The following is a 20716-nucleotide window of genomic DNA, read 5'->3' on the forward strand; positions in this document are numbered from 1 at the left end:
ATTTAAGCTAATTCTTTTTTTTCAACTTTTATTTTGATTTATGCGTTGGTGTATGTATGCATGCTTGTCTGTATATGTACCATGTGTGCAGGTGCCCATGGAGGCCAGAAGAGGGCATCACATATCCTGAAACTGGAGTCACAGGGGGTTATGAGAGGCTACGTGGGTGCTGAAATCTGAACCTGGGTCCCCTGCAAGAGAAGCCGGTGTTGTTAACCACTAAGCTCCAGAGAAGCCGTTGCTGTTAACCACTAAGCTCCAAAGTGACTCTTATACTAAAAATTAAAAATTCAACTGTGTTAAACTTCTGTTATTTGTGTATAGAGACATGTGTGTGAACACGGACGCCTATGTGCCCTGGCGTGTGTGTAGAGCTCAGAGGAGAAGCTCAAGACTGGCCTTCACCTTTGTACCTTGTTTGAGATGAGGTCTGGAGGCTGTGTGACATAAGTATCCAAGCATTCTTTCCTCTCCACCTTCCCTCTGGCCACAGGAAGCCGCTGGGCTTGTGCCACTCCACCTGGCTGTTTATGGTGGTTCTAGGCTTCAAACTTGAGTCCTTACAATTGAGCAGCAGCAGCATTTCACCTACCGATCCGTCTCCCCCTCCCATGTTACATTTTTACCTGCAACTTGACAAGTGTTTCTGGGAAAAGATGGAACTCCAAGCTCTGTGACTGAATGGGACAGAGTGTGGCCCAAGACAACCAAGACTGTGCTCCTCCGACCCTACAGCTCCCCATGATCTCCCTCAATTTACCCATGCCCAGAAATCTAGACTCGTAAACCGCATCTACAGCAGCTCTTATAGAAAAGGAAGGTTGAATTGCGACCCCCCACAGAGGTCCATGGGAGTCCTGCCTGCTAGGGCCAGTGAACACGAGTGTGATCACAAGCATGGTATCTGGAAACAGAGCTTTGTGGCTCACTCTATAAAAGAGGTCCTACCTCCAAGGCCAGTGCCCTAATATAATATGAGAAAGGACTCAGAGAGACACAAGGAGACCCTCAGGTGACAACCAAAGCAAGACCACAGTGACAAGTCAGCAAGCCAAGGAACAACTGGGGGCTCCCTCAAGTACCAGGAGTTTACAGAAGACATGGATCAGACATCCAGAGAGCCTTGGGGGGACAACCACACTGGGATACCTCCATTTGGGACCTGGCTTCCAGGTGAGTGAGGGGACACAGCTGTCACTTCAGCCAGACTAGCAAGGAGCTTTGGCATCCCAGCCCTAGTGAACAAATACGCACGTGTGTGTGTGTGTGTGTGTGTGTGTGTGTGTGTGATTGTGTGTGTGTTTGTGTGTATGTGCTTGTGTGTGTGTGTTTGTGTGTATGTGTGTGTGTGTTTGTGTGTGTGTGTTTGTGTGTGTGTTTGTGTGTGTGTTTGTGTGTGTGTGTGTGTGTATGTGTTTGTGTGTGTGTCAGGTTGGTACACTCACAGAGTAAAGTAGAGAATGATGGTGGACTACAAGACAAGGAGTCCAGGGCTCCGATGGGACAGCGCCTGCTCAGCCAAGGATGACAGCGGTCACCACTCGCCCTGCAGTGGGAAGTCGGGATGGGAACTCTCCACAGAGAAGCAGTCTGTTGTGGCTCCCATTTCTCAGTACCATAGGGCACTATGATAAGAGACTCAGAACAAAGTGGGTGGGCCAGTGGGCCCGCAGATGGTGAGTACCGTCTGAGAGCAAGGGGTGCTCTGAGAACTGGGAGCAGTAGCATCAACATGCTTGGAAAGGTGGGGACATTGACTGGCTAAGAGGGCATGGTGGCATTCTACAGAGCCAGGGCTGCTGGGAAAGCATATTCAAAACCCCTGAGGCTGTCCGTCTTTCTACCACAGACAGTCATCAGCTATCTCCTTGCAATCCTGAGTTCACTCCGGGCTGAGGCATACATGTTTTGTTATCTCTTTCTCTTATTGTTTGACTGTTTTACACAGTTACATAATGAATGTTAGTTCTTTTCTTTCACACACACACACACACACACACACACACACGGGCCCATTCTTTTTCTCATCCGTTGCCACACATGCATACCCATGTTGCACGCTACCCTGAACCCACTGTCATTCTCTGCTATGTACAGCCCTTTCTCCCTCTGACTATGAAAAGGCCGCATTTTATATTTTCCCCCACTGTGATCATTCTGCTTTTGTGACTATGTATTGGTTTCCCTGGCAACATGCAGACTCAGAGCTGATTGGTCAGGTTACTGGGTTTGCTGTGAGAGCCAGGGGCCCAGTTTTGAGTGGTGAATGTGCGCATACTAACCAGAGCTGCACAGACAAGCCTGGTCAGGAAAATCCGATTGAGTCAGAACATCTGCATCACCTCGGCCTGCTGGGGAACACACAGACACACCTCTATGTCGTACCTGCTGTGTGAATGCTGTGTGTCCCCATACTGCTTTGGAGCCGACTCAGGGGCTCAGTTAAGCCTTTGCTATAGCTGTTAGGAAATGTGTTTAGTGATGGTATGTTTGGCCCAGAGCTCAGAATCTGTTTATCGATGATAAGAAATGAATTCTTAGGGTTGAGGAGACATCTCAGTGGAAAGAAATGTTTGACTCACAAGCATGATGACCTGAGTAGAGTCCCCAAAGTCCTCACTGAAAAAGAAAGGCTGGGCACGGGCTGTGTGCTGCAATCCCAGCCCTGGGGAGGCAGAGACAGACAGATCCCTGGAGGTCACCAGCCAGCAAGCCCAGTGAGAGACCTTGTCTCAAAAACAGACAAGGACCGTGCCTAAGGAAGATGCCTGAAGTTGTTCTATGGCCCGAATGCACACGAGGGAGAGAGAGAGAGACAGACAGAGAGAGAAAAAGACAGAGAGACAGAAAAACAGAGAGAGAGAGAGAGACAAAGAGACACAGAGAGAAACAGAGAGACAGAGAGAGACACAGACAGAGACAGAAAGACAGAGAGAGACAGAGGGAGACACAGAGAGAGACAGAGAGACAGAGAGAGAGATTAGTTTTCAATGTAGTTGAGGGGAACTGCCAAATTTCTGGACGATAGGGTTAGAAGCTGCTACACAGATGGAATTTGAACCTCCTGTGCGATCTGGAGTAAGTCATCCGCTTAGACAGATGCTTCATTTTTCCAAACTAAATCTCATTCATAAGGAAAGATTCTCCTCACAAGAATGAGGTCGCAGGAGTAGGACGCAAGGAAGACTTAAGCCGGAATAAAATTACAACCCAGTTTGCCCTAAAAAGAGAGTCATTTATTTACTCACTGTTTCTCACATATGCTTTAATTATATGAACAGGCCTCTATGTAAGCACTAATTGCCGGCCACCCCTCTTCACAAATCTTTGTTGCCCCATGAATAAATAAATAAATAGTCAGCAAACAGCAAAGTCAGAGCAGTTGCCTCAGGAAGCCATACTGTAATTTTTTTTTTTTTTAATTTTCACTTATTCGCAAGTCGCCCTACCTGGTTTGCTTTCTGCAGTTCCTGTCTTTTCAGAGGAAGGTTTCTCCCTGGCACATGGAGCTGCTTCGTCCTGCACTAGAACATATCTGACTGTGCTCTGGAGCCAGCCTAGTCTTAATATAGACAGAAATACAGCCACTGGCAAGTACTCACTTCTCACCTGGGCTGAAGTATTCCAGGCTGCTCGCCGCAGTCAAGCTCACATTTAGGCTGTCCAAAGAAGGGGAAAGAAGTCAGAGGGAGAGGCAAGACACATTCTCCAGATATTCTTTCTGCCAGAGTGATTTCATAGTAAAAACTCCTCCATAGAGTTTGTGTGTGTGTGTGTGTGTCTGTGTGTGTACTCGAGTGTGTGTGTATGTGTGTGTGTATATGTGTTTGTATATATGTGTGTATGTATGTATGTGTGTGTGTATATGTGTGTGTGTGAGTGTGTGGACTCAGGTGTGTGTGTGTGTGTGTGTACTCGAGTGTGTGTGTATGTGTGTGTATATATATATATATGTGTATGTATGTATGTGTATGTGTGTGTGAGTGTGTGTACTCAGGTGTGTGTGTGTGTATATATGTGTGTGTATGTGTGTGTGTATGTACCTTCTAAGACTCATAGTACCACCCTCACCCTCCTTTAAGAAAAAAAGTCTTGTTAATTGTTAACAATTAACAATTGGATAAGCAAAGAAAGCTTCATCCAGTCGGTGAACCAACCAAACAACTCCTTGAGCTCTTGCCAACAAAGTCAGAGCTCCCAGCTTTCACACACGTGTGCTCTCTGGGATGTCATGTGGGGCTGAATTTTCTTCACACCCTGATTTGCCAGATTTATCTATCAGTTATGGATATAAATAAACTATGGTTGATAAATGTGTGTGTTTCCTTTGGATTTGTGCAGGAAATGTCCGTTTCAGTGTGAACAGGTTCCCCCACACACACACTTTGGTTGGTTTGATTTGGGATTATTCAGTCATGCTATCACTCTGGGCCTCACTATGTGCCCCAGGCTACTCACCTGCCTCAGCCTCAAGAGTATATTTAAACACTTTAGATACACCGTTAAATACTCTCGTTGATCTGTCTACTGTGTCTGTGCTCCCAATCCCAGTGCAGGCTGTTTGGGCATCTGCTCCCAGGGAACTCTGCTACTCCAGGATCAGGTCTCCAGAGAATGGCTGCCATTTGGTTGAGAGGCTGCAGGTCACCAGATGCTCCCATGGACCCCTGGCTTTGGGCTGCCCCTCTCCGATTGGTCCTCAGGCCTGCCCATCAGAAGCTACCATTCTTTTTGTTTGTTTGTTTTTTGTTTTGTTTTCTTTTGTTTTTTTTTTTTTCGAGACAGGGTTTCTCTGTGTGTAGCCCTGGCTGTCCTGGAACTCACTCTGTAGATCAGGCTAGCCTCGAACTCTCGAACTCAGAGATCCGCCTGCCTCTGCCTCCCAAGTGCTGGGATTAAAGGCGTGCACCACCACCGCCCGGCCAGAAGCTACCATTCTTGAAATCCCTAATACTAGAGTTCTGAGTCCCAGGTAAGTGCCCAAAACATCATATTCAGATTTTCAGAGAAGACACAGCAGCAAAAGGAAAGGAAAGACTTACAGTAAGTGTGTGGGGATGGAATTCACTGAAAGAAAACAATAATGAGGTCAAAGCCAGAGGTGGGGCCAGGAGGAAGCAGTGAGGCTTCGATTGGAACCACCGAAGGGAAGGCAAAGAATAGGATCCAAATGAAAGGCTCCACGCAAGCGCGGGACTGGGCGCGGGGGTGTGGAGGAGACAAAAGGACGCGGGCATTAATAAAGCAGAAGAGAAAATGAAAACACGATACAAAGCCCTGTGGTTCCACATACAAGCCAAGGTACATACACACGCCAATAAAAGCAAAGAAAGGAGGAACAAAGGGCGTCATAGCAACCCCGGAGAGCTCCGTTGTGCTCCGGGCTGCAGCACGCATGGTCATCCATCAAAGGCTCTTCATACCCAAACACATGTCCATGCTGGAATGGCTGTGCCGCCCTAGCCAGAGGAATCCAGGCCCCTGCAACACACACTTATCTCCCTTTCTTTATCCTTCCCTCCCTCTCTTCAAATTCAAGCCAGTTTTGTACAATGCTTCCCCTGTTTCCCGACAGCTGCCCCTGAAAGGCAGAGAAATACAACCTGGACCCAGAGTCGCATATCTCAGATTATACTACCCCAAACGATTCCAGATCAGGGCAAAGTATAGCCTTCCCTTATGCCCGTGGGGGGCGGGAGGGTGTGCTCGTTAAAAACAAAGACCGCACAGAGCACGTGAATTTTTGCATGCCGCTGCAGAAATCAAGCATCCCACCGATCCAAGGCACAAGGGGTTGAGCTTCCCACTAAGAAGTACAGCCAGCTCATTTCCCTAATTCAAGAGAAGGACACTCATCTCCTCCCCTCCCGCCCTTCCCCCTGAGTTACAGCTCTCCTCTATATGAACAGGTCGTCATCTCTTTCTGCTTCCTGGTGGTTGGAGTCGGAAAAGTACTGGGACTTGAAAGGGAAGGAAGGGGAAACCGGGAAAGGACAGATACACCAGCCAGACCCAGAAGGCGGTAGGAAGGCAAGTGGAGCTTTCATGAGACCCTAATGGAGATACTGACACGTCTGTCTGGGAAGCTAAACTTAGCCCCGTATAAGGCACGCACTGACTTTCTCACTCTGTCCCTGCATTTGGAAAGTTTCAGCGGCTGCTGCCGTATGAATATTTATTAATGCATGTGAATCAGAACCTGCGATTATTACTCCAACTCTTCCTTTCTACCTTACAAGCTTCAGCTCAGAAGAATAAAAACACATCTGCTTTAGCGCTTCCCATATTTTATTCAATGTTTGAACAGCTTTGCTGTAAATATCTCATCCATTACGATTCAGTTGTGACTGTATCGGCTGCGCGTCTCCTGTTTTACCCCTGTCATCGAAGTGAGACAACACACTGCTAATTCCGTTAACTAACAACTTCATTGTTCCAGCTATGCAGCGATCTCCCGTTTGTTGGGTCCACATGTTAAGAGAGAATTGGTTATAATGGGTCTAAGTGAGGCACGTTCCCTTTGTTCACATGAGTGGCTCTTTGTCTGAGACTGTTGCTTAATGTCTTGCCATAGAAGAAATGAGTAAATCAAAAGACAGGGCCCGATCCGGTGGTGTGGAGTGAAGAGGGAGCAAACTCCACAAGGGGTCCAGCTGGGGAAGGCACAAGCATTCTGGGAGCTTCTGATGGAACTCTCCAGCCAGCTAGCTCATGGCTTTGCCTTGTGGCTCTAGAGTAGTGACTCTCTTCCCTTTAGTAACGTGTGTTATCTTGGTGGGGGAGGAAGGGTGCATGCTGGATCCACAGACAAGATTTGGAATAGGTAGAACTCCTCATCTCTGTTGGCTGGCTCTTCAGGAGATCGAACATCCTTGATTTTTAAGTCTTCAAGTGTTTCCCTGGAAACAAGACATCCCCAGCTAATGGAGAGACTGAATGGAGAAGCAGAAGTTGGTCATCCTGCTGACACTGGAAATGTAGGTGATAGGATACAAGTGGATGGACATTTGAAACACTGAAGCCTCATCCAGAGGGCTGGGGGCCTGCCTATCATGTTGGTGGGAAGATTAAGGAGGCGCTGCTTGGCAACCACATCACTGCCATTTCATTGGCAGCATCTGCTGCTATCAACACTGCCCCTTACCGTGCGATTCAACAAGACCCGGAACACGGTATTACCTCGCAAGCACCAGATCATCAGCCTGTCAGTCACAAAGAAGCATCTCTGGCCACCGCCACCGTCTAAACGTCCCCTGAGAGCGAATGATAAAGAGAACTTGATCCCAACCTTGAACTCAGGCTGTAAGGGAATCTAGGAAACACAGGCTTCAAGCTTTCTAACTTCTCCAAAGATGAAGAGGAAAGCAGTGTGTGAGAAATGGGGATCTGTGTGCCTAACACCGAAGCTTCTGTGCCCCCATGGCTTGGAGACTGGTCGTGGTTTTGATGGTGGAGCGTGACTTCCTTACGATGTGCTGCTTCTGGATCCCTAGGTTTTAACTTTGTCTTTTAGTTGAGCTAAAATCCAATAACTAAGCTAAATGGTTTGCCTACAATGAACAAGTGCTTCACGCCACTAAATGATGAACTCACAGGAACTGGGAATCAAATCTGCCTCTAACCTTGTGTGTTGGTTGGGTTTTTTGTTGGTGTTGTTGGTTTAGGGTTTTTTGTTTTGGTTTGTTTTGGTTTGATTTGGTTTTTGGTTGTTGTTGTTTTTTTTTCTCATCTCTGTGAACAAGTGCTCAGCAAGAAACAGCTTAGGGTGGTATGGTTTGAAACCTCATGAGGTGACACGCAGGTGGGAGCAGCCATAGGGCCCCCAAGTGACTCACTTTCCCCAGATAGGTCCAGCACTGAAAGATTCTGCTCACTTCCAGAGCAGTGCCTTCATCTGGAGACACAGCTATGGAGCCATAAGCCTTTGACACATTCAAGCTGTAGCACTCCTTAAGATCCCCAACTTCAAGAAGCTAGAGGAATGGCTCAAAGGTTCTCACAGAGAACTTGTCACTCTTCCAGAGGGCTGGAGTTGGGTCCCCAGCACCCACATGGTGACTCACAACCATCTATAACTCCAGTTCCAGGGCATTCAACACACTCTTCTGACCACTGTAAACACAACGAATACACAAAGTTCACAGACATACATGAAGGCAAAGATACCCACACTTATAACATAAATAACTCTAAAAGAAAAGATTTTAAGGCCAACTGCTTTCTATATAAGAGTACCCTCAAATAGACAGAGAAAACATAGAGAAAATATTTTTTGTAGAATTTCAATTCTCTGAGACAATTGAGGGATTATTGAAAAAGAGGTGAGGCCTTTACTTGCCCTGTTTTGATTTGCTGGCTGTTGGCTTTTCCTCTTTTAAAATCCACTTCTGAGTATCTACCTGGGTGTGCCCAGCCCCTGGCAGGCTTTGTTCAAATTCTAGGTGAAGATTCATCATCTGCCCCCAACACTTTCACCTAGCAGACTTCTTTGTAATCATACAACTATGGAATAAACAAGAAGAAAACCTGTGTTCTGAGGGGGAGCCAGAGATCCTGGCCTGTGTCTGACCTATTCGTAAGAAAACAGAAAGGAGACGAACACCAACCTTCAGAAGGTCATTAGAGTCTACTGATACCAAAACACAAACGAGTCGAACCGCTGAGGAAGCGTCCTGGTTCATCAGAGGTAATTTTTCTAAGACACCGCTCCTTAAGGAAAACCTCCCTTCGTTGTGATTCTGAATCTGTCTCCTGAGAAATCTTGGATGACTGCTGATCGTTTTGCATTCCTTGACGCCCTTAACTTTCTGGCTGCATGTTAGAAATCATTTTAAATGAATTGAATAAAATTCACAAGTGTTATATGCCAGCAGATGATGAACTCACAGGAAATATGACTCAAACCCACTTTTTTCATTTTGTTTTCCCCCCCGTAATAAATAGAAATGAACAAATGCGCCTTTAATGACATCTCGGAGTGAGAGTCTTATTGATATATCATCAGTTGGAAGCGTGTAACGCTTTCGTAAAATAAACTCCATTCTGCATATTTATAACCAGATTGAAAAAGGTGTGTTTGTTATTTTGCGTGACATTTCCTAACGATAGTGACGTTTTCTATATGAAGATATACACGCGCCATCACAAAAACACACAATATTTCAGCTTACAGAATGTTTCTTTGATTGAGGGTGGGTTTTTTCTGTTTACTTAGTCTCAATTACTTTTTCAACCTTTGCTCACAAACTTAAAAACATCTCTTCTCCTCTCCTCCTGTAAAGCTATAAACATACTTGAAAATGATGTCGTTCGGGAGGAAATTCAGAGCCAAGTCCTTCCTTGGACCCTTGGGGGCTTGACCCTCAGCCTTAGCTGTTGTTTGGGACAGATGGAAGTCTTTAGGAAAAGAAAAGGATAAGAAGAAAGTGGTTTAAGAAAACCAGAAGGGAGAGGTGGGATTCACCGGGTGTCTTAAATGGAAAGGATTGGCTCAAACACTTGCATAGCCAAACTGACAGTAAAAGACTTGCCTAGAGATTGAGGTGTAGATTTACGGCTTCGTGCTGCCAATGTTTCTGCATGGAGGGTCCAACATTCTGAACATTATGACATTATGACATTATGACATTATGACATTATGACATTTCTGAACGCATTAGGCCTGAAGTAGAGCACCTAATGATAAGAAATGTTTCTTTTCATGCGTGAGAAGGAAGCCCCATCTCTTAAGGTAAAGATGACCACGTAAGAAAACAACTGCTCCCTTGTCTCATTGTGACAAGCACAAGCAGTAAGCTTCCCCTCCACCAGGCCTCGCCCACTTTTCCTACCAGAGGCATAGCATGCTGGCCTTCCATTGGCTCGATTCCCGAACATGAAGACTCAGACACCAATTATTGGAACTAAGGATAAACCTGTCCTATTGTCTACTGCTGTAGGAAAATATCCCCCAAATTCAATAGCTTAAAACAAAACACCTGTATCATCTCTCATTTTCAGTGGGTCAGAGACCCAAGTATGGTTTCACTCAGTCCTACAGCTGAGGTGAGAGGCTTTGGTTTCAAGGGAGAGCTTCCCTTACTCATTGGCTACTGTCTGGGTACCACTGTTCGCCTTTACCACATGATACTTTCCACAGACAGATCAAACCTAAGGCAGCTGGTGTCATCAGAGCAAACAAAGGAAAGTAGGGCAAGGGAGAACAGCTTTTGATAGGCCAGTCATGATGTCTTACCATTTTATCACATTTGATTCGTTGATAACAACACGTAATCCTTCTTCCATTCACGGCGAAAGAATTACACAAGAGTATGAACACCAGTAGATGGGAATCTGGGAGTCAGCCATCTCAGAAACGACCCACTGACACTGCCACAAGCAGTATGATGAGAAGATTGGTTTCAAAGAATATGGGTTCATCCATCCCTAGAGTAAGAGGGAAATCAGACAGCATTTCCTGACCCATGAGTGAAATCGACCATCAGTAATGTTTGCGTGGCCGAACAAACTTCAGTAGACGTGAACACAGACTTAGATGAAGTAGGCTCATGTTATGGTGGCTCCAAAGTTCCTGTACAGATGGTCTGATGTTGACATGCCTGAGCGTTTGAGGCCTAAACATCCCTGCAATATTTCATAGAACTCAAAAAAATAGCATGTGTTTATTTCCACGTGTGAGGTAGAAAAGTTAGTATCCAGTCTCAATCTGTTTTCTGGGCTGGAGGTAACCAACCAACTTATTATATTGGTATGGAAGTCTCTTTGCTTAGGGATCCTTCTAGAAGGCTCAGTGGCTGTCAAAGAGGAGAGCAGAGGGGGATGCTGTGCAGAAAACCAAACTGGTCTATACAAGAACAGAGGATTTCAAGTGTCTGCTGTGATGATAAAAATGGATCCACTGATCTCCAAGGCAATAGGTGAATCACATGTCTGAGCACAGTCACATGTGCCAACAGGGCCAGAAGGCAAGCTGGGCCAACCAGCCGCTTTCTAGGAACACATTTGCTTTCCTGAGAAAAGAGAATAGATACCATCTGCAATAGATAGCATCTCCTTCTTTCCTCCCTTCCGCCCTCCCTCACATCCTCCCTCGCTCTCTCTCTCTCTCTCTCCCTCCCTCTCTCTCTCTTTCTTCTTTTCTGCTTCAAATATATAAAGAAATTGATTTTGAAACAACCACCTTGTGACCAAAAGGAAACACCCAGAAAAAGATTTTAAAGAACAACCACATGGCGTAGGCATCGCACTGTCATGGAAACACGTCGTTGGATTCGGTGTTACGTAAGAGAAGAAAAACATGTTGTTTGTCTCTCGCAGATGAACATAATCCCAGTGTATAGAAGGCTCACCACAGACTTAGCAAACTCCTTAGGAGCACATTCCCGGCCTCTCAAGTCCCTTCGCTCCTCTGGTTTCTTAGCTTCTTTACTTTCCCGGTTTGCTCTTTTCCCAATGTGTAGCAGCTTCCATCTCTGAAGCTAGAATCACAGTGGGAAATAGATCTAGGGTACAGCCTGCCGTCTGACCCCTAGAAGGGTCCTTCCATGCCCATGATGTCTATTGTCAGAAAAAAATGATCTATGTGGCTGACTGGTCCTTGTCTTTTCAGATCTTTCAAACCTGCTCATCATTTGGATTTCTACCCCCAGCCCCTGTTGAGATGACACTGCCATGTGACATCCTAATCTGTTCACTTAGAGCTTAACTGCCTCATCTCTCCATACCAGGGGACCGTGAGAGACTCCATGTCTTCTCTCAAATGTCTTCCCTCATATGCATAGTTCAGCTTTAGGCAAGACTGATACGCATTGTATAGACACATACTGGGAGCGTTATGTTGACATGAGCTTGAGATAGAAACACCCCCCCCCATTGCTAGACTGCCTGTGATGCGGGCCCCCGAGGATCCTTCTGTGTCACCCCCCCCTTTCTGGGGTCACAGACAAGCATCACCCTACCCAGTGTTTATGTGGATGCTTGGATCTAAACTCAGGTCCTCACGTTTGTGTGACATGTACTTTTCCTAGTGAACCAGGTCCAGGGACTTCTGCAAGAGGAGACAAGCCGCTTGCCAAGACACCATAATTATAAAGTAGCACAGTCATAAACCCATACTGGGGACAGAAGTAAGTCCAACGGACAGTCAGAGGAGAGAAACTGTCTCTGGAGGGTGAGAGGAGCGATTGATTGCCTTTGAAATGGACACTTAAAGTAGTGAGGAGTTGATACACTGTGTGAGTGACAGGAACAGTATTAAGAAGCTAATGTCAGAGTGAGAGAAGTTGCTGGTAGCCAGGAATGCCACAGGGAACATCACAGAGGCAATAGGGAGCAAAGAGGCTTGTGGGAGTTTGGGAGAGATAGCTCAGTGTTAAGAGGACTGGCTGCTGTCACAGAGTACCAGAGATCAGTTCCCAGCCCACACTAACAAGCATCTGTAACTCCAGCTCAAAAGGGTTGCATCCAGCGCCCTCTTTTGGCCTCCGCAGGCACCTGGGACACATGTGACACACATTGTTCATGCATCCCAACAAGTGCTCATGCACATAAAATAAAAATGAACACATCTGAATTGTTTCCTCCTTTCCTTTAAACGTAATCAAATCGGTCAAGAGTAAACTATCATTCGAGCTGCCAAAACTACCTTAGTATTGGTTTCCTCGGTGCCGTGACCACCACCCAGCAGGCACAAACCGAAGGAAGGAAGGAAGGAAGGAAGGAAGGAAGGAAGGAAGGAAGGAAGGAAGGAAGGAAGGAAGGGTTGGCTTCAGCTCACATTTTCAAAGGGATTTCAGTCAGGGAGAGAAGTGCTGTGCAGTGTGGAGCGGCTCAGTCTGTGGCAGTGGCCGTGTATGGTGGGGGCCGTTCGCACCGCGGGGAACAGGAAGCAGAGAGAGAGAGAGAAAGAAGCAGAGTGAGAAGCAGGTGACACTTTCAAAGGCCTACCACTAGTGACCTTCCACCATGGGGCCCTACCCTTTAGAGGCTTCATGGACTTAGAACTGGCACCACCTGCTGGGAATCAAGTAGCTAAGACACCAGCCTACTGGAGATATTTCAGACTCAAGCCGTGACAGTACTAAGGCATTCACCAGCTCATGGCTCCAGGAAGAACTCACCCCCACCCACTTTTAAAATGGTTAAATAAATAAATAAATAAAGTTTGAACCAGGACTGCTGACATGGCTTAGCATTTGCCATCGAGCATCTGAGTTTGAGTCCTAGAACCCACGTGGTGGATGGAGAGAACAGATTCCTGCACTTTATCCTCTGACTTCCACATACATGTCATGTTGTGTGCACTACATACATACATACATACATACATGTGTGCACATACATAATACATACAAAGGGAGAATAAATAAATGCAAAAGATTCTTTAAAAGAAACATTTGAATCAAAGTATGTTTCCATGCTACCCGGCTCCGGATGTTCCTTGTTACAGGCCTTATGTGCTTGGACACATTTGCCAATGTATCTAAACGCTCCGGAACAAATCTGGCCTATCAGTAAAAATGCAAAGCACCGAATAACACAGAGGCTCATCCTTCTTTGAAAACCACTGGCTTATCACAGCTACTGAAAAATCAACAAATGCTCAGGGGCGGGTGAACACTGTCCTTCCAAAGGGACAGCAGCCATCAGGTCCAGCCTCCTGTTGACATGTGCCAACACCTGCTGTCAACACATCTTGCGACTTTTCCAAGGAGAAACTTTCGCGTTAGTGTGTGAATCGTTCTAACTATTGGCTCTCTGAAAGTGAGATAGTCCAAGTTATTTTTAGCACAGTGACTACATTTTGAGATTTGAGGCCAATTATGGTTCATTTAAGATTAATTGTTTGAAAAGAACACAGAACGTGAAAATGATGATGATTATGATCATGACGACATAAGAACTTAATCTCACAGTCTTAACTAAGCCATGGTGTTTTCATCCATGTAGTATGATGCAGACTCAAATGATTGTTAATAAACCCTACACATTAATACGGAGACTTATAATAAAAAGGAAATGGGGGTGGCTGTGGGGGACAGTGGAGTTCACAGTCAGAGCATTGAGATTTTCCTAGAACTGTAATATTTCCTGCGTGGTGCCATAGGTCGAATACATTGCCTGATACATTTCTCGAAAACCCACGGAACATACCACAAGAGTAAGTCATGATGTAAACTGTAGACTTAGGGTAACAGCGACATGTCAGTGAAGTCTGTGGATTGTACTAGACACATCTCTCCAGGGCAGGAGTTGGATAACGAAGGAAAAATGTCACTGTGAAGAGGGGAGTCTTTTCAGAAGTCTCCCATTCACACAAGTTTCCTGTTAACTAGAAATTGTCCTTTGAGAAGCTTCTCTCTACAGCAGGCAGCGGTTAATGCGGAGACTCGTAACCTGTCCAGGTGCTTTACCAAAAAAAGTGATTGCTAATACTCAGTCCTAAACATAACATACATATAATCACCCTACACACAAGGCTCAGGGAACATCACAGAAGAGGGGTGCAGAGCAAGTCACTGTGCTCAGGAACTCCCAGCAGCTATGACTACTTACACAAGACTGAGCCTGGCCAACATTCACGACCCAGGTAGAGAATGGATGACGGGGAAGATCTCAAGGCCCTACCCCCAGCTGAGTTTCTATTGGCAGTTGATAGCTGCTGGGGGAGGGCCTTGTTTCTTCAGTGGGGTAGCCACTGGTAAGTTGCCCATGATCCAGTAAATAACCCCTCACTTGTACTTACACAGCAGACCCTAATTCAACCTAATGGGTCACTCTAAAAAAAAAAAAAAAGACTTAAAATTAGAAAGGAGACATGGTGAGAAGAGGCAGTCTAGAGGGAGGGGGTCAGAGAGGGTGATGGGGGTGACTAAGATCAAAATGCATTGTAGATGCGTATGAAGCTGTCAGAGATACGCTAACAATGCTCTGCAATACAATCTGCTAATAAACAGGAAGTCCATGCGTTTGAGCAGCATAGTCACATATGTCTAATACATTGTACATATGTAACCTATACATACGTATGCATGCACAGATATGCCAATCAGAGGCTATGGGTACAGGGCATTTATACATTACCAGTGCCTCTGAGGAGTAATGATGTATCTAAGGTCTCTCTCTTGATCTGTATTCCAAATGTTCAGTAAGCAAAATTACTCAGGCTGTGCTCACTCTGTAGAGCAGAGATGAGCTCGCTGTGTAGAGCGGAGACGAGCCGGGCAATGACTGGACCCTCTGCGGTACAAAGCCTCCTTGCCCTTCAGTAAGCATTCCAACTGCTCCCTGCCAGGTACACATGCTCTGAACAAGTGGGCAATGGAGGAAATAAAATAACGGTGGAAAGTCGGGTGCCAGCAACAGGTTCTGATGCCTCCTACGCACAGCCTGGGCAGCCATAGAGAACAACGAGGAACTGCACACTTTTGAAACTGGGACACATTTTCAAACCCTCTTCCATTAGAAATGATAAATGCCTGAGGAGATGAATGTCTAACTCAGTTTAAACATTCTATGATGTATGCATGGATTGAAATACCATGTTACTGGGGAGGCATGGGCAAGGGAGAGATGCCTCCACCCCACCTCCACCCCCAAAATGTGTCAGGCAGGGAAGCTGGCCCAGGGGGCATGGGAACAGGAGAGCTGACCCCAAACCCTCACCTGAGCTGGAGAGCTGGCCCTGGTGGTGCCAGCACAGGAGAGCTGGAGGCTGACTACCTCAGCTTCCACCTAGGTCCAGATCCAGGACTCTGAGCTGGCCCACCCCAGCAGATACCTGTCTATGAACTGCCAGAGCATGTGAAGGAGTCAGTCCTGTAGATCTAAAGCTGCAAGGTCTCCATGGCACAGGGCAGGCAACGGGATGTCTGAGGGGAGTCCTTGTGAGAATCCAATATCAATAGCAGAAGGCAGCGGCCTCCAACCAGAACAATGACTCACCGCAAAGAGCGTTTCAAGTAAAGAAGTGTAGACAAAAGGTGTGCTGTGGGATACACTGTGACACACCTCAGCTCCCATGGCAAGACTCCGTGTGTGTGTGTGTGTGTGTGTGTGTGTGTTCTTTTGAATGGAAAGTTACAAGGGCTGAGGGTAGAGATTAGGGAAGGGGAGATGAGTGGAATTGGGAACTATGATGTGGAATGCACAAAGAATAATAAAATATTTTAATTAAAGAAAAAAAACAGCCCATTACCATACAGTTATATTTTATGTGTCTGGTTAAAAAATAATGATTTTAAAATGTGGGTAAAAGCATTGAAAACTTTTGTTACATTTATAAATGCATGGAGATATAGGAAAATAATAAAATCGTATTTATTTAGTATACTATAATTTAAAACATAAGGAATGTTGAGAGTTAAAGGCTTATTTCTTTGTGGGGAAAAGGAAAACTGTCAAGACCCTGAATACTCTTCTCTTCTGTCAGCCACACATGGCAACCTTGTAATTTGCCTGTATTCTCTAAATTTCAATCTACTGTTTTAAAAGAGCTATTACTATTATTTCGTGTGTGTGTGTGTGTGTGTGTGTTTGTGTGTGTGTGTGTGTTTGTGTGTGTGTGTGTGTGTAGTGCTCCAGGAAACCAAAAGAGGGTGTCTGAGACTCTGGTACTGAATTGTAAGCTACCTAACATGGGTGCTAGGAACTGATCTTGGGTCCTCTGCAAGAGCAGGAAGTGCTCTTAGCCACAGATCCATCCCTCCCTGGACACTCAACATTTCAACCTTTGGGCTTTCGTATGCCATGAGAGATTGTTGTTCCTCTAGCACAAAGTTTGTTTGCTGTTTGCTTTCACTTTAAGACACTATGTAGTTGTTTTTCTCAACTACTTTCCTCATTAACTTCGTAGGGAAATTCCTATTGTGCCCACTTCCTTTGCTGCCTCTGCAGAGTCAACGTTCCCACTGTCATCTGTCTTTAACAAGTCCGTTCACAGACACCGTCTCTTACTCTGCACTTGACTGACCCTTTAGTGCACATGTGTTCCTTTCATCTTCATGACTGGCCATCTCTTTGGATTATTGTTCTGAGGCAGCCCATGTGCTGTCACTGGAGACCTCAAAGGAACACACTGATATTATGCTGTCTGCAGGAACTGTGCGACGGCAGGTAGTGACCACATGGACAGGCGTGGGCACAGCAGCATGTACCTGGTCCCCATGATGGGATCTGTGTGCCAAAGAGCTAGCAGGGAAGTTTACGTCTGTGCAATTACTGATTCTTAATGTGCCATTGAGTCCATAGTCATTTAACTAAAACATGGCAACTAACATTTGAACATACTGAACTATGCAAACAAAGAGGACCTCAGCCTTAGAAAATAAGCTTTGTGGTGAAATGCAATAATTCCCTTTTTTACTCATATTAAAATTCAAAGACTAAGATAAGTTCTTGAGGAAGACATGCCACCACCGGTGGAGGTTGCTTGATTTATGGCCCTGGAGACCTCATGGAACATTTTGTAATCCTATTAGCCCTGACTCCCTGTGAATACGTACATCTGGAGACATATATATTTATGGAAAATGAGAAATATTTTTTCTCTCCTACCTTATGTCTAAATAGGTCATGTTAGCAATATTTTGAGTAGTTATTGGTTTTAAGCCAGTGTACTTCCAAGAGCGTGCTAAGTGTTGCTGAAGGAAGAGAGTGGGTTTGACCGGAGCCTTCCCTCCTCCAAGTCCTCTGGGAAGTTAGAACATCGTGGATCAAAGCAGAGAAGTGCAAGGTCAAATGAGACTTTAAAGTGTGTGTGTGTGTGTGTGTGTGTGTGTGTGTGTGTGTGTGACAAAGAGAGCATGCAAGCATAAGCATGTCTGCATGCATATGAGTATGTGTATACATGTGTGCACGAGTGACATGTACATATGCATGTGTGTGTGTGCACATATAGATACCAGAAGTCAATGTCAGGTGTATCCTCAATCACTCCCTAGCTTCCTTTTTGAGAAAAGGTCTTTCACTAAAACTAGAGATCACTGATTCCACTAGACTATCTGACCACAGAGCCCCACATTCTCCTGTCACCACCTCAGCACGACTGGGACTTTAGGTGTACCCCCCATGCAAACATCTATTTACACCAGAGCAGAGATCCAAACTTGGATTCTCTCACCAGCAAGACAAGCACTTGACTGACTGGGGCATCTCCCCAGCCCACTGCTTAAGATTTTAAAAACCACTTGATATTCTTAATAGGTGCAAAATAGGTAAAACCCTATAATTTTAAATGATTCTGTAATTAGAAATTAACAACATGTCAGAGTTAAAATATTCTTAGTATGATAGGCATGTATAAAAATCATGTTATTATTGGTGATAGCGGTGGTGGCAGTGGGTCTGTGTTACTGTGCATGCTTGTATGTGAACACCCATGCCCCGGCATATATATGGAGGTCAGAAAACAACCTTCCAGAGTCATGGTTTTCTTCTATCTTGGTGTGGGATCCAGGGATTGAGCTAAGGTCACCAAGATTGCACAGTGTCTGTCTTCATCAACTTCCAGACATTATTCTGGAAGATTCACTTAGTCTATCCATACAGGTTGCCATAACATACTACCACAGACCAGGTTACTTATATAGCAATACTTTCCCCCCTCACAAATCTGGTGTTTCGAAGTCCAGGACATTAATAGCTTTAGTGAGAGCACTTCCAGGTCCCCTTGTCCTCACATAGAGAGACTTTTCAGCTCTCTGATGAGGGTACTCATCTCATTCCTAAGGACTCAGCCTGTACTGTTCACCTGAGACCCCATCTCCTGTGACTCTCACATTAAAAGTCTTGAGTGCAGTGGCTACAGTGTCTGACTTTAGAGAGCACATTCAGCCGCTGTTACGATGAAAATTTAGAAGAATAACTTTTCCTCACTATGTAGCTCTTACTGTCCTGCAACTCATGAGGTAGAAAAGGCTGGGCTTGAACTCACAGAGATACACTTGCTTCTGCTTCCTGAGTGCTGGAATTAAAGGTATGAACCACTAAGCCTGGCTGAAGGATAACTTTTGAAGCTAACGATGAAGGAGCTTTTGCAGTGCTCCTCTGAAGGTTCTAGCAAATTCTTAGGAAAATCTAGTAAAAAGTGGAAGGCTTTGAAAGGAAGAAGTACAGGAAACTCTAAAAGTGAGAGAAACTCAGTGGAAACGCAGAATTAGCAAATGAAAGGGGAAGCTGTCTGTGTCAGATAGACCAAAGAGGGGCATTTAAAATACACTAGACGCCGAGATACTCAATTTAAATACATCAGTGGATCAGTGTGATTGGCAAGCCAGCAAAGCCAGAGGCGACCAGAGTCTAGCTACATAAATAAGTGAACGTATGCGTTCTTAGGGTGAGCCCTGAGTTCAGGACAATACTGATAAAGGTCTCCTGTCTTGTGACACGACAGTCTTCACCTCTGAGTACCGAGTTTCTTAGCTTTTTACTTTGTTTTGCTTTTATCAAAAATAAGTACATTTTGTAATTTTTAAAACTTTTGTATATGCGTGTTCATGTGTGTTCTAGTTTCTAACGCTATGATGAGAAATGCCGTAACCAGAAGCAATGTGGAGAGGAAAGGGTCAGTCTCAGCTTGGACTTCCAAATCATAGTTCTGGAGATATCCGGGCAGGAATCCAATCAGGAAACAGGGAGGAGGAACTCTGCTTATGATCTGGCTTGCTCAGCTAGTTTTCTTACACAGCTTCCTAGGAATGGTGTCACCCACGGTGGGCTGTGCCCTCCTGGATCAATCTTCAGTCAAGACAGTCTTCCACGGGCATGGCCACAACTAATCTGACCTAGACAATTCCTCATTGAGGTTTCTTCTTCCCAGGTCAGTCTAGGTTGTATCAAGTTGACAATAAAACTAACCTGGCCAATGTGTGCCATCATGTGTGTGTATGTGCATGTGGCCACTGTGTGTGATCATGTATGCATGCATGTGGCCAACATGAGATCATGTGTGTATGTGTGTGTGTGTGCACATGTGGCCAATGTGTGAGATCATGTGTGTGCATGCATGTGGCCAACATGTGTGATCATGTATGCATGCATGTGGCCAACATGAGATCATGTGTGTGTGTGTGCACATGTGGCCAATGTGTGAGATCATGTGTGTGCATGCATGTGGCCAACATGTGTGATCATGTATGTGTGTGATCAAGTGTGTGCATGCACATGGGCAATATGTATGATTATGTGTGTATGTATGTGGCCAATGTGTGTGATCATGTGTGTGTGTGTGTGTGTGTGCATGTGACCAACATGCGTCATCATGTGTGTGAGTGCATGTGGGCCTTACAATTTTAATGAGCACTGCTCACATGTCAGGCAAATTAGTCCGTCATCACCTGAGGGAGCAGCCATGATGTTTCCACCTCATAGATGAAGGAACAAGAGTACTGAGTGGTTGCCAAGGCTGCCTGGTGGGCGTCTGGCTCCTGTCCTGTGCCGGCCTGAGGCTATCATTCCCGTGATCGTTTTTATATTTATTTTATTTTTAATTAGCATACACAGCTATGTTGGCTTTCATTACAGCATTTTCAAACAGTTTGTTTCTTCACAATCTCTTGCCTCCTTTTCTCCTTGCTAGGCCTCCTTGTACCCTTCCATGCAATCACCTCTTCCCCCCTTTACGTCTCAGCCACCCTGATCTCCGTACCCATCCATCAAAGCTCAACCACAGGCAGCGTCACCTCTCCAATGATGTCAAGTCTCAGACCAAGCTGCATTT

This window comes from Grammomys surdaster, unplaced genomic scaffold (genome assembly GCF_004785775.1).
Source record: "Grammomys surdaster isolate TR1022 unplaced genomic scaffold, NIH_TR_1.0 193, whole genome shotgun sequence".
In the NCBI taxonomy this organism is placed as follows: Eukaryota; Metazoa; Chordata; class Mammalia; order Rodentia; family Muridae; genus Grammomys; species Grammomys surdaster.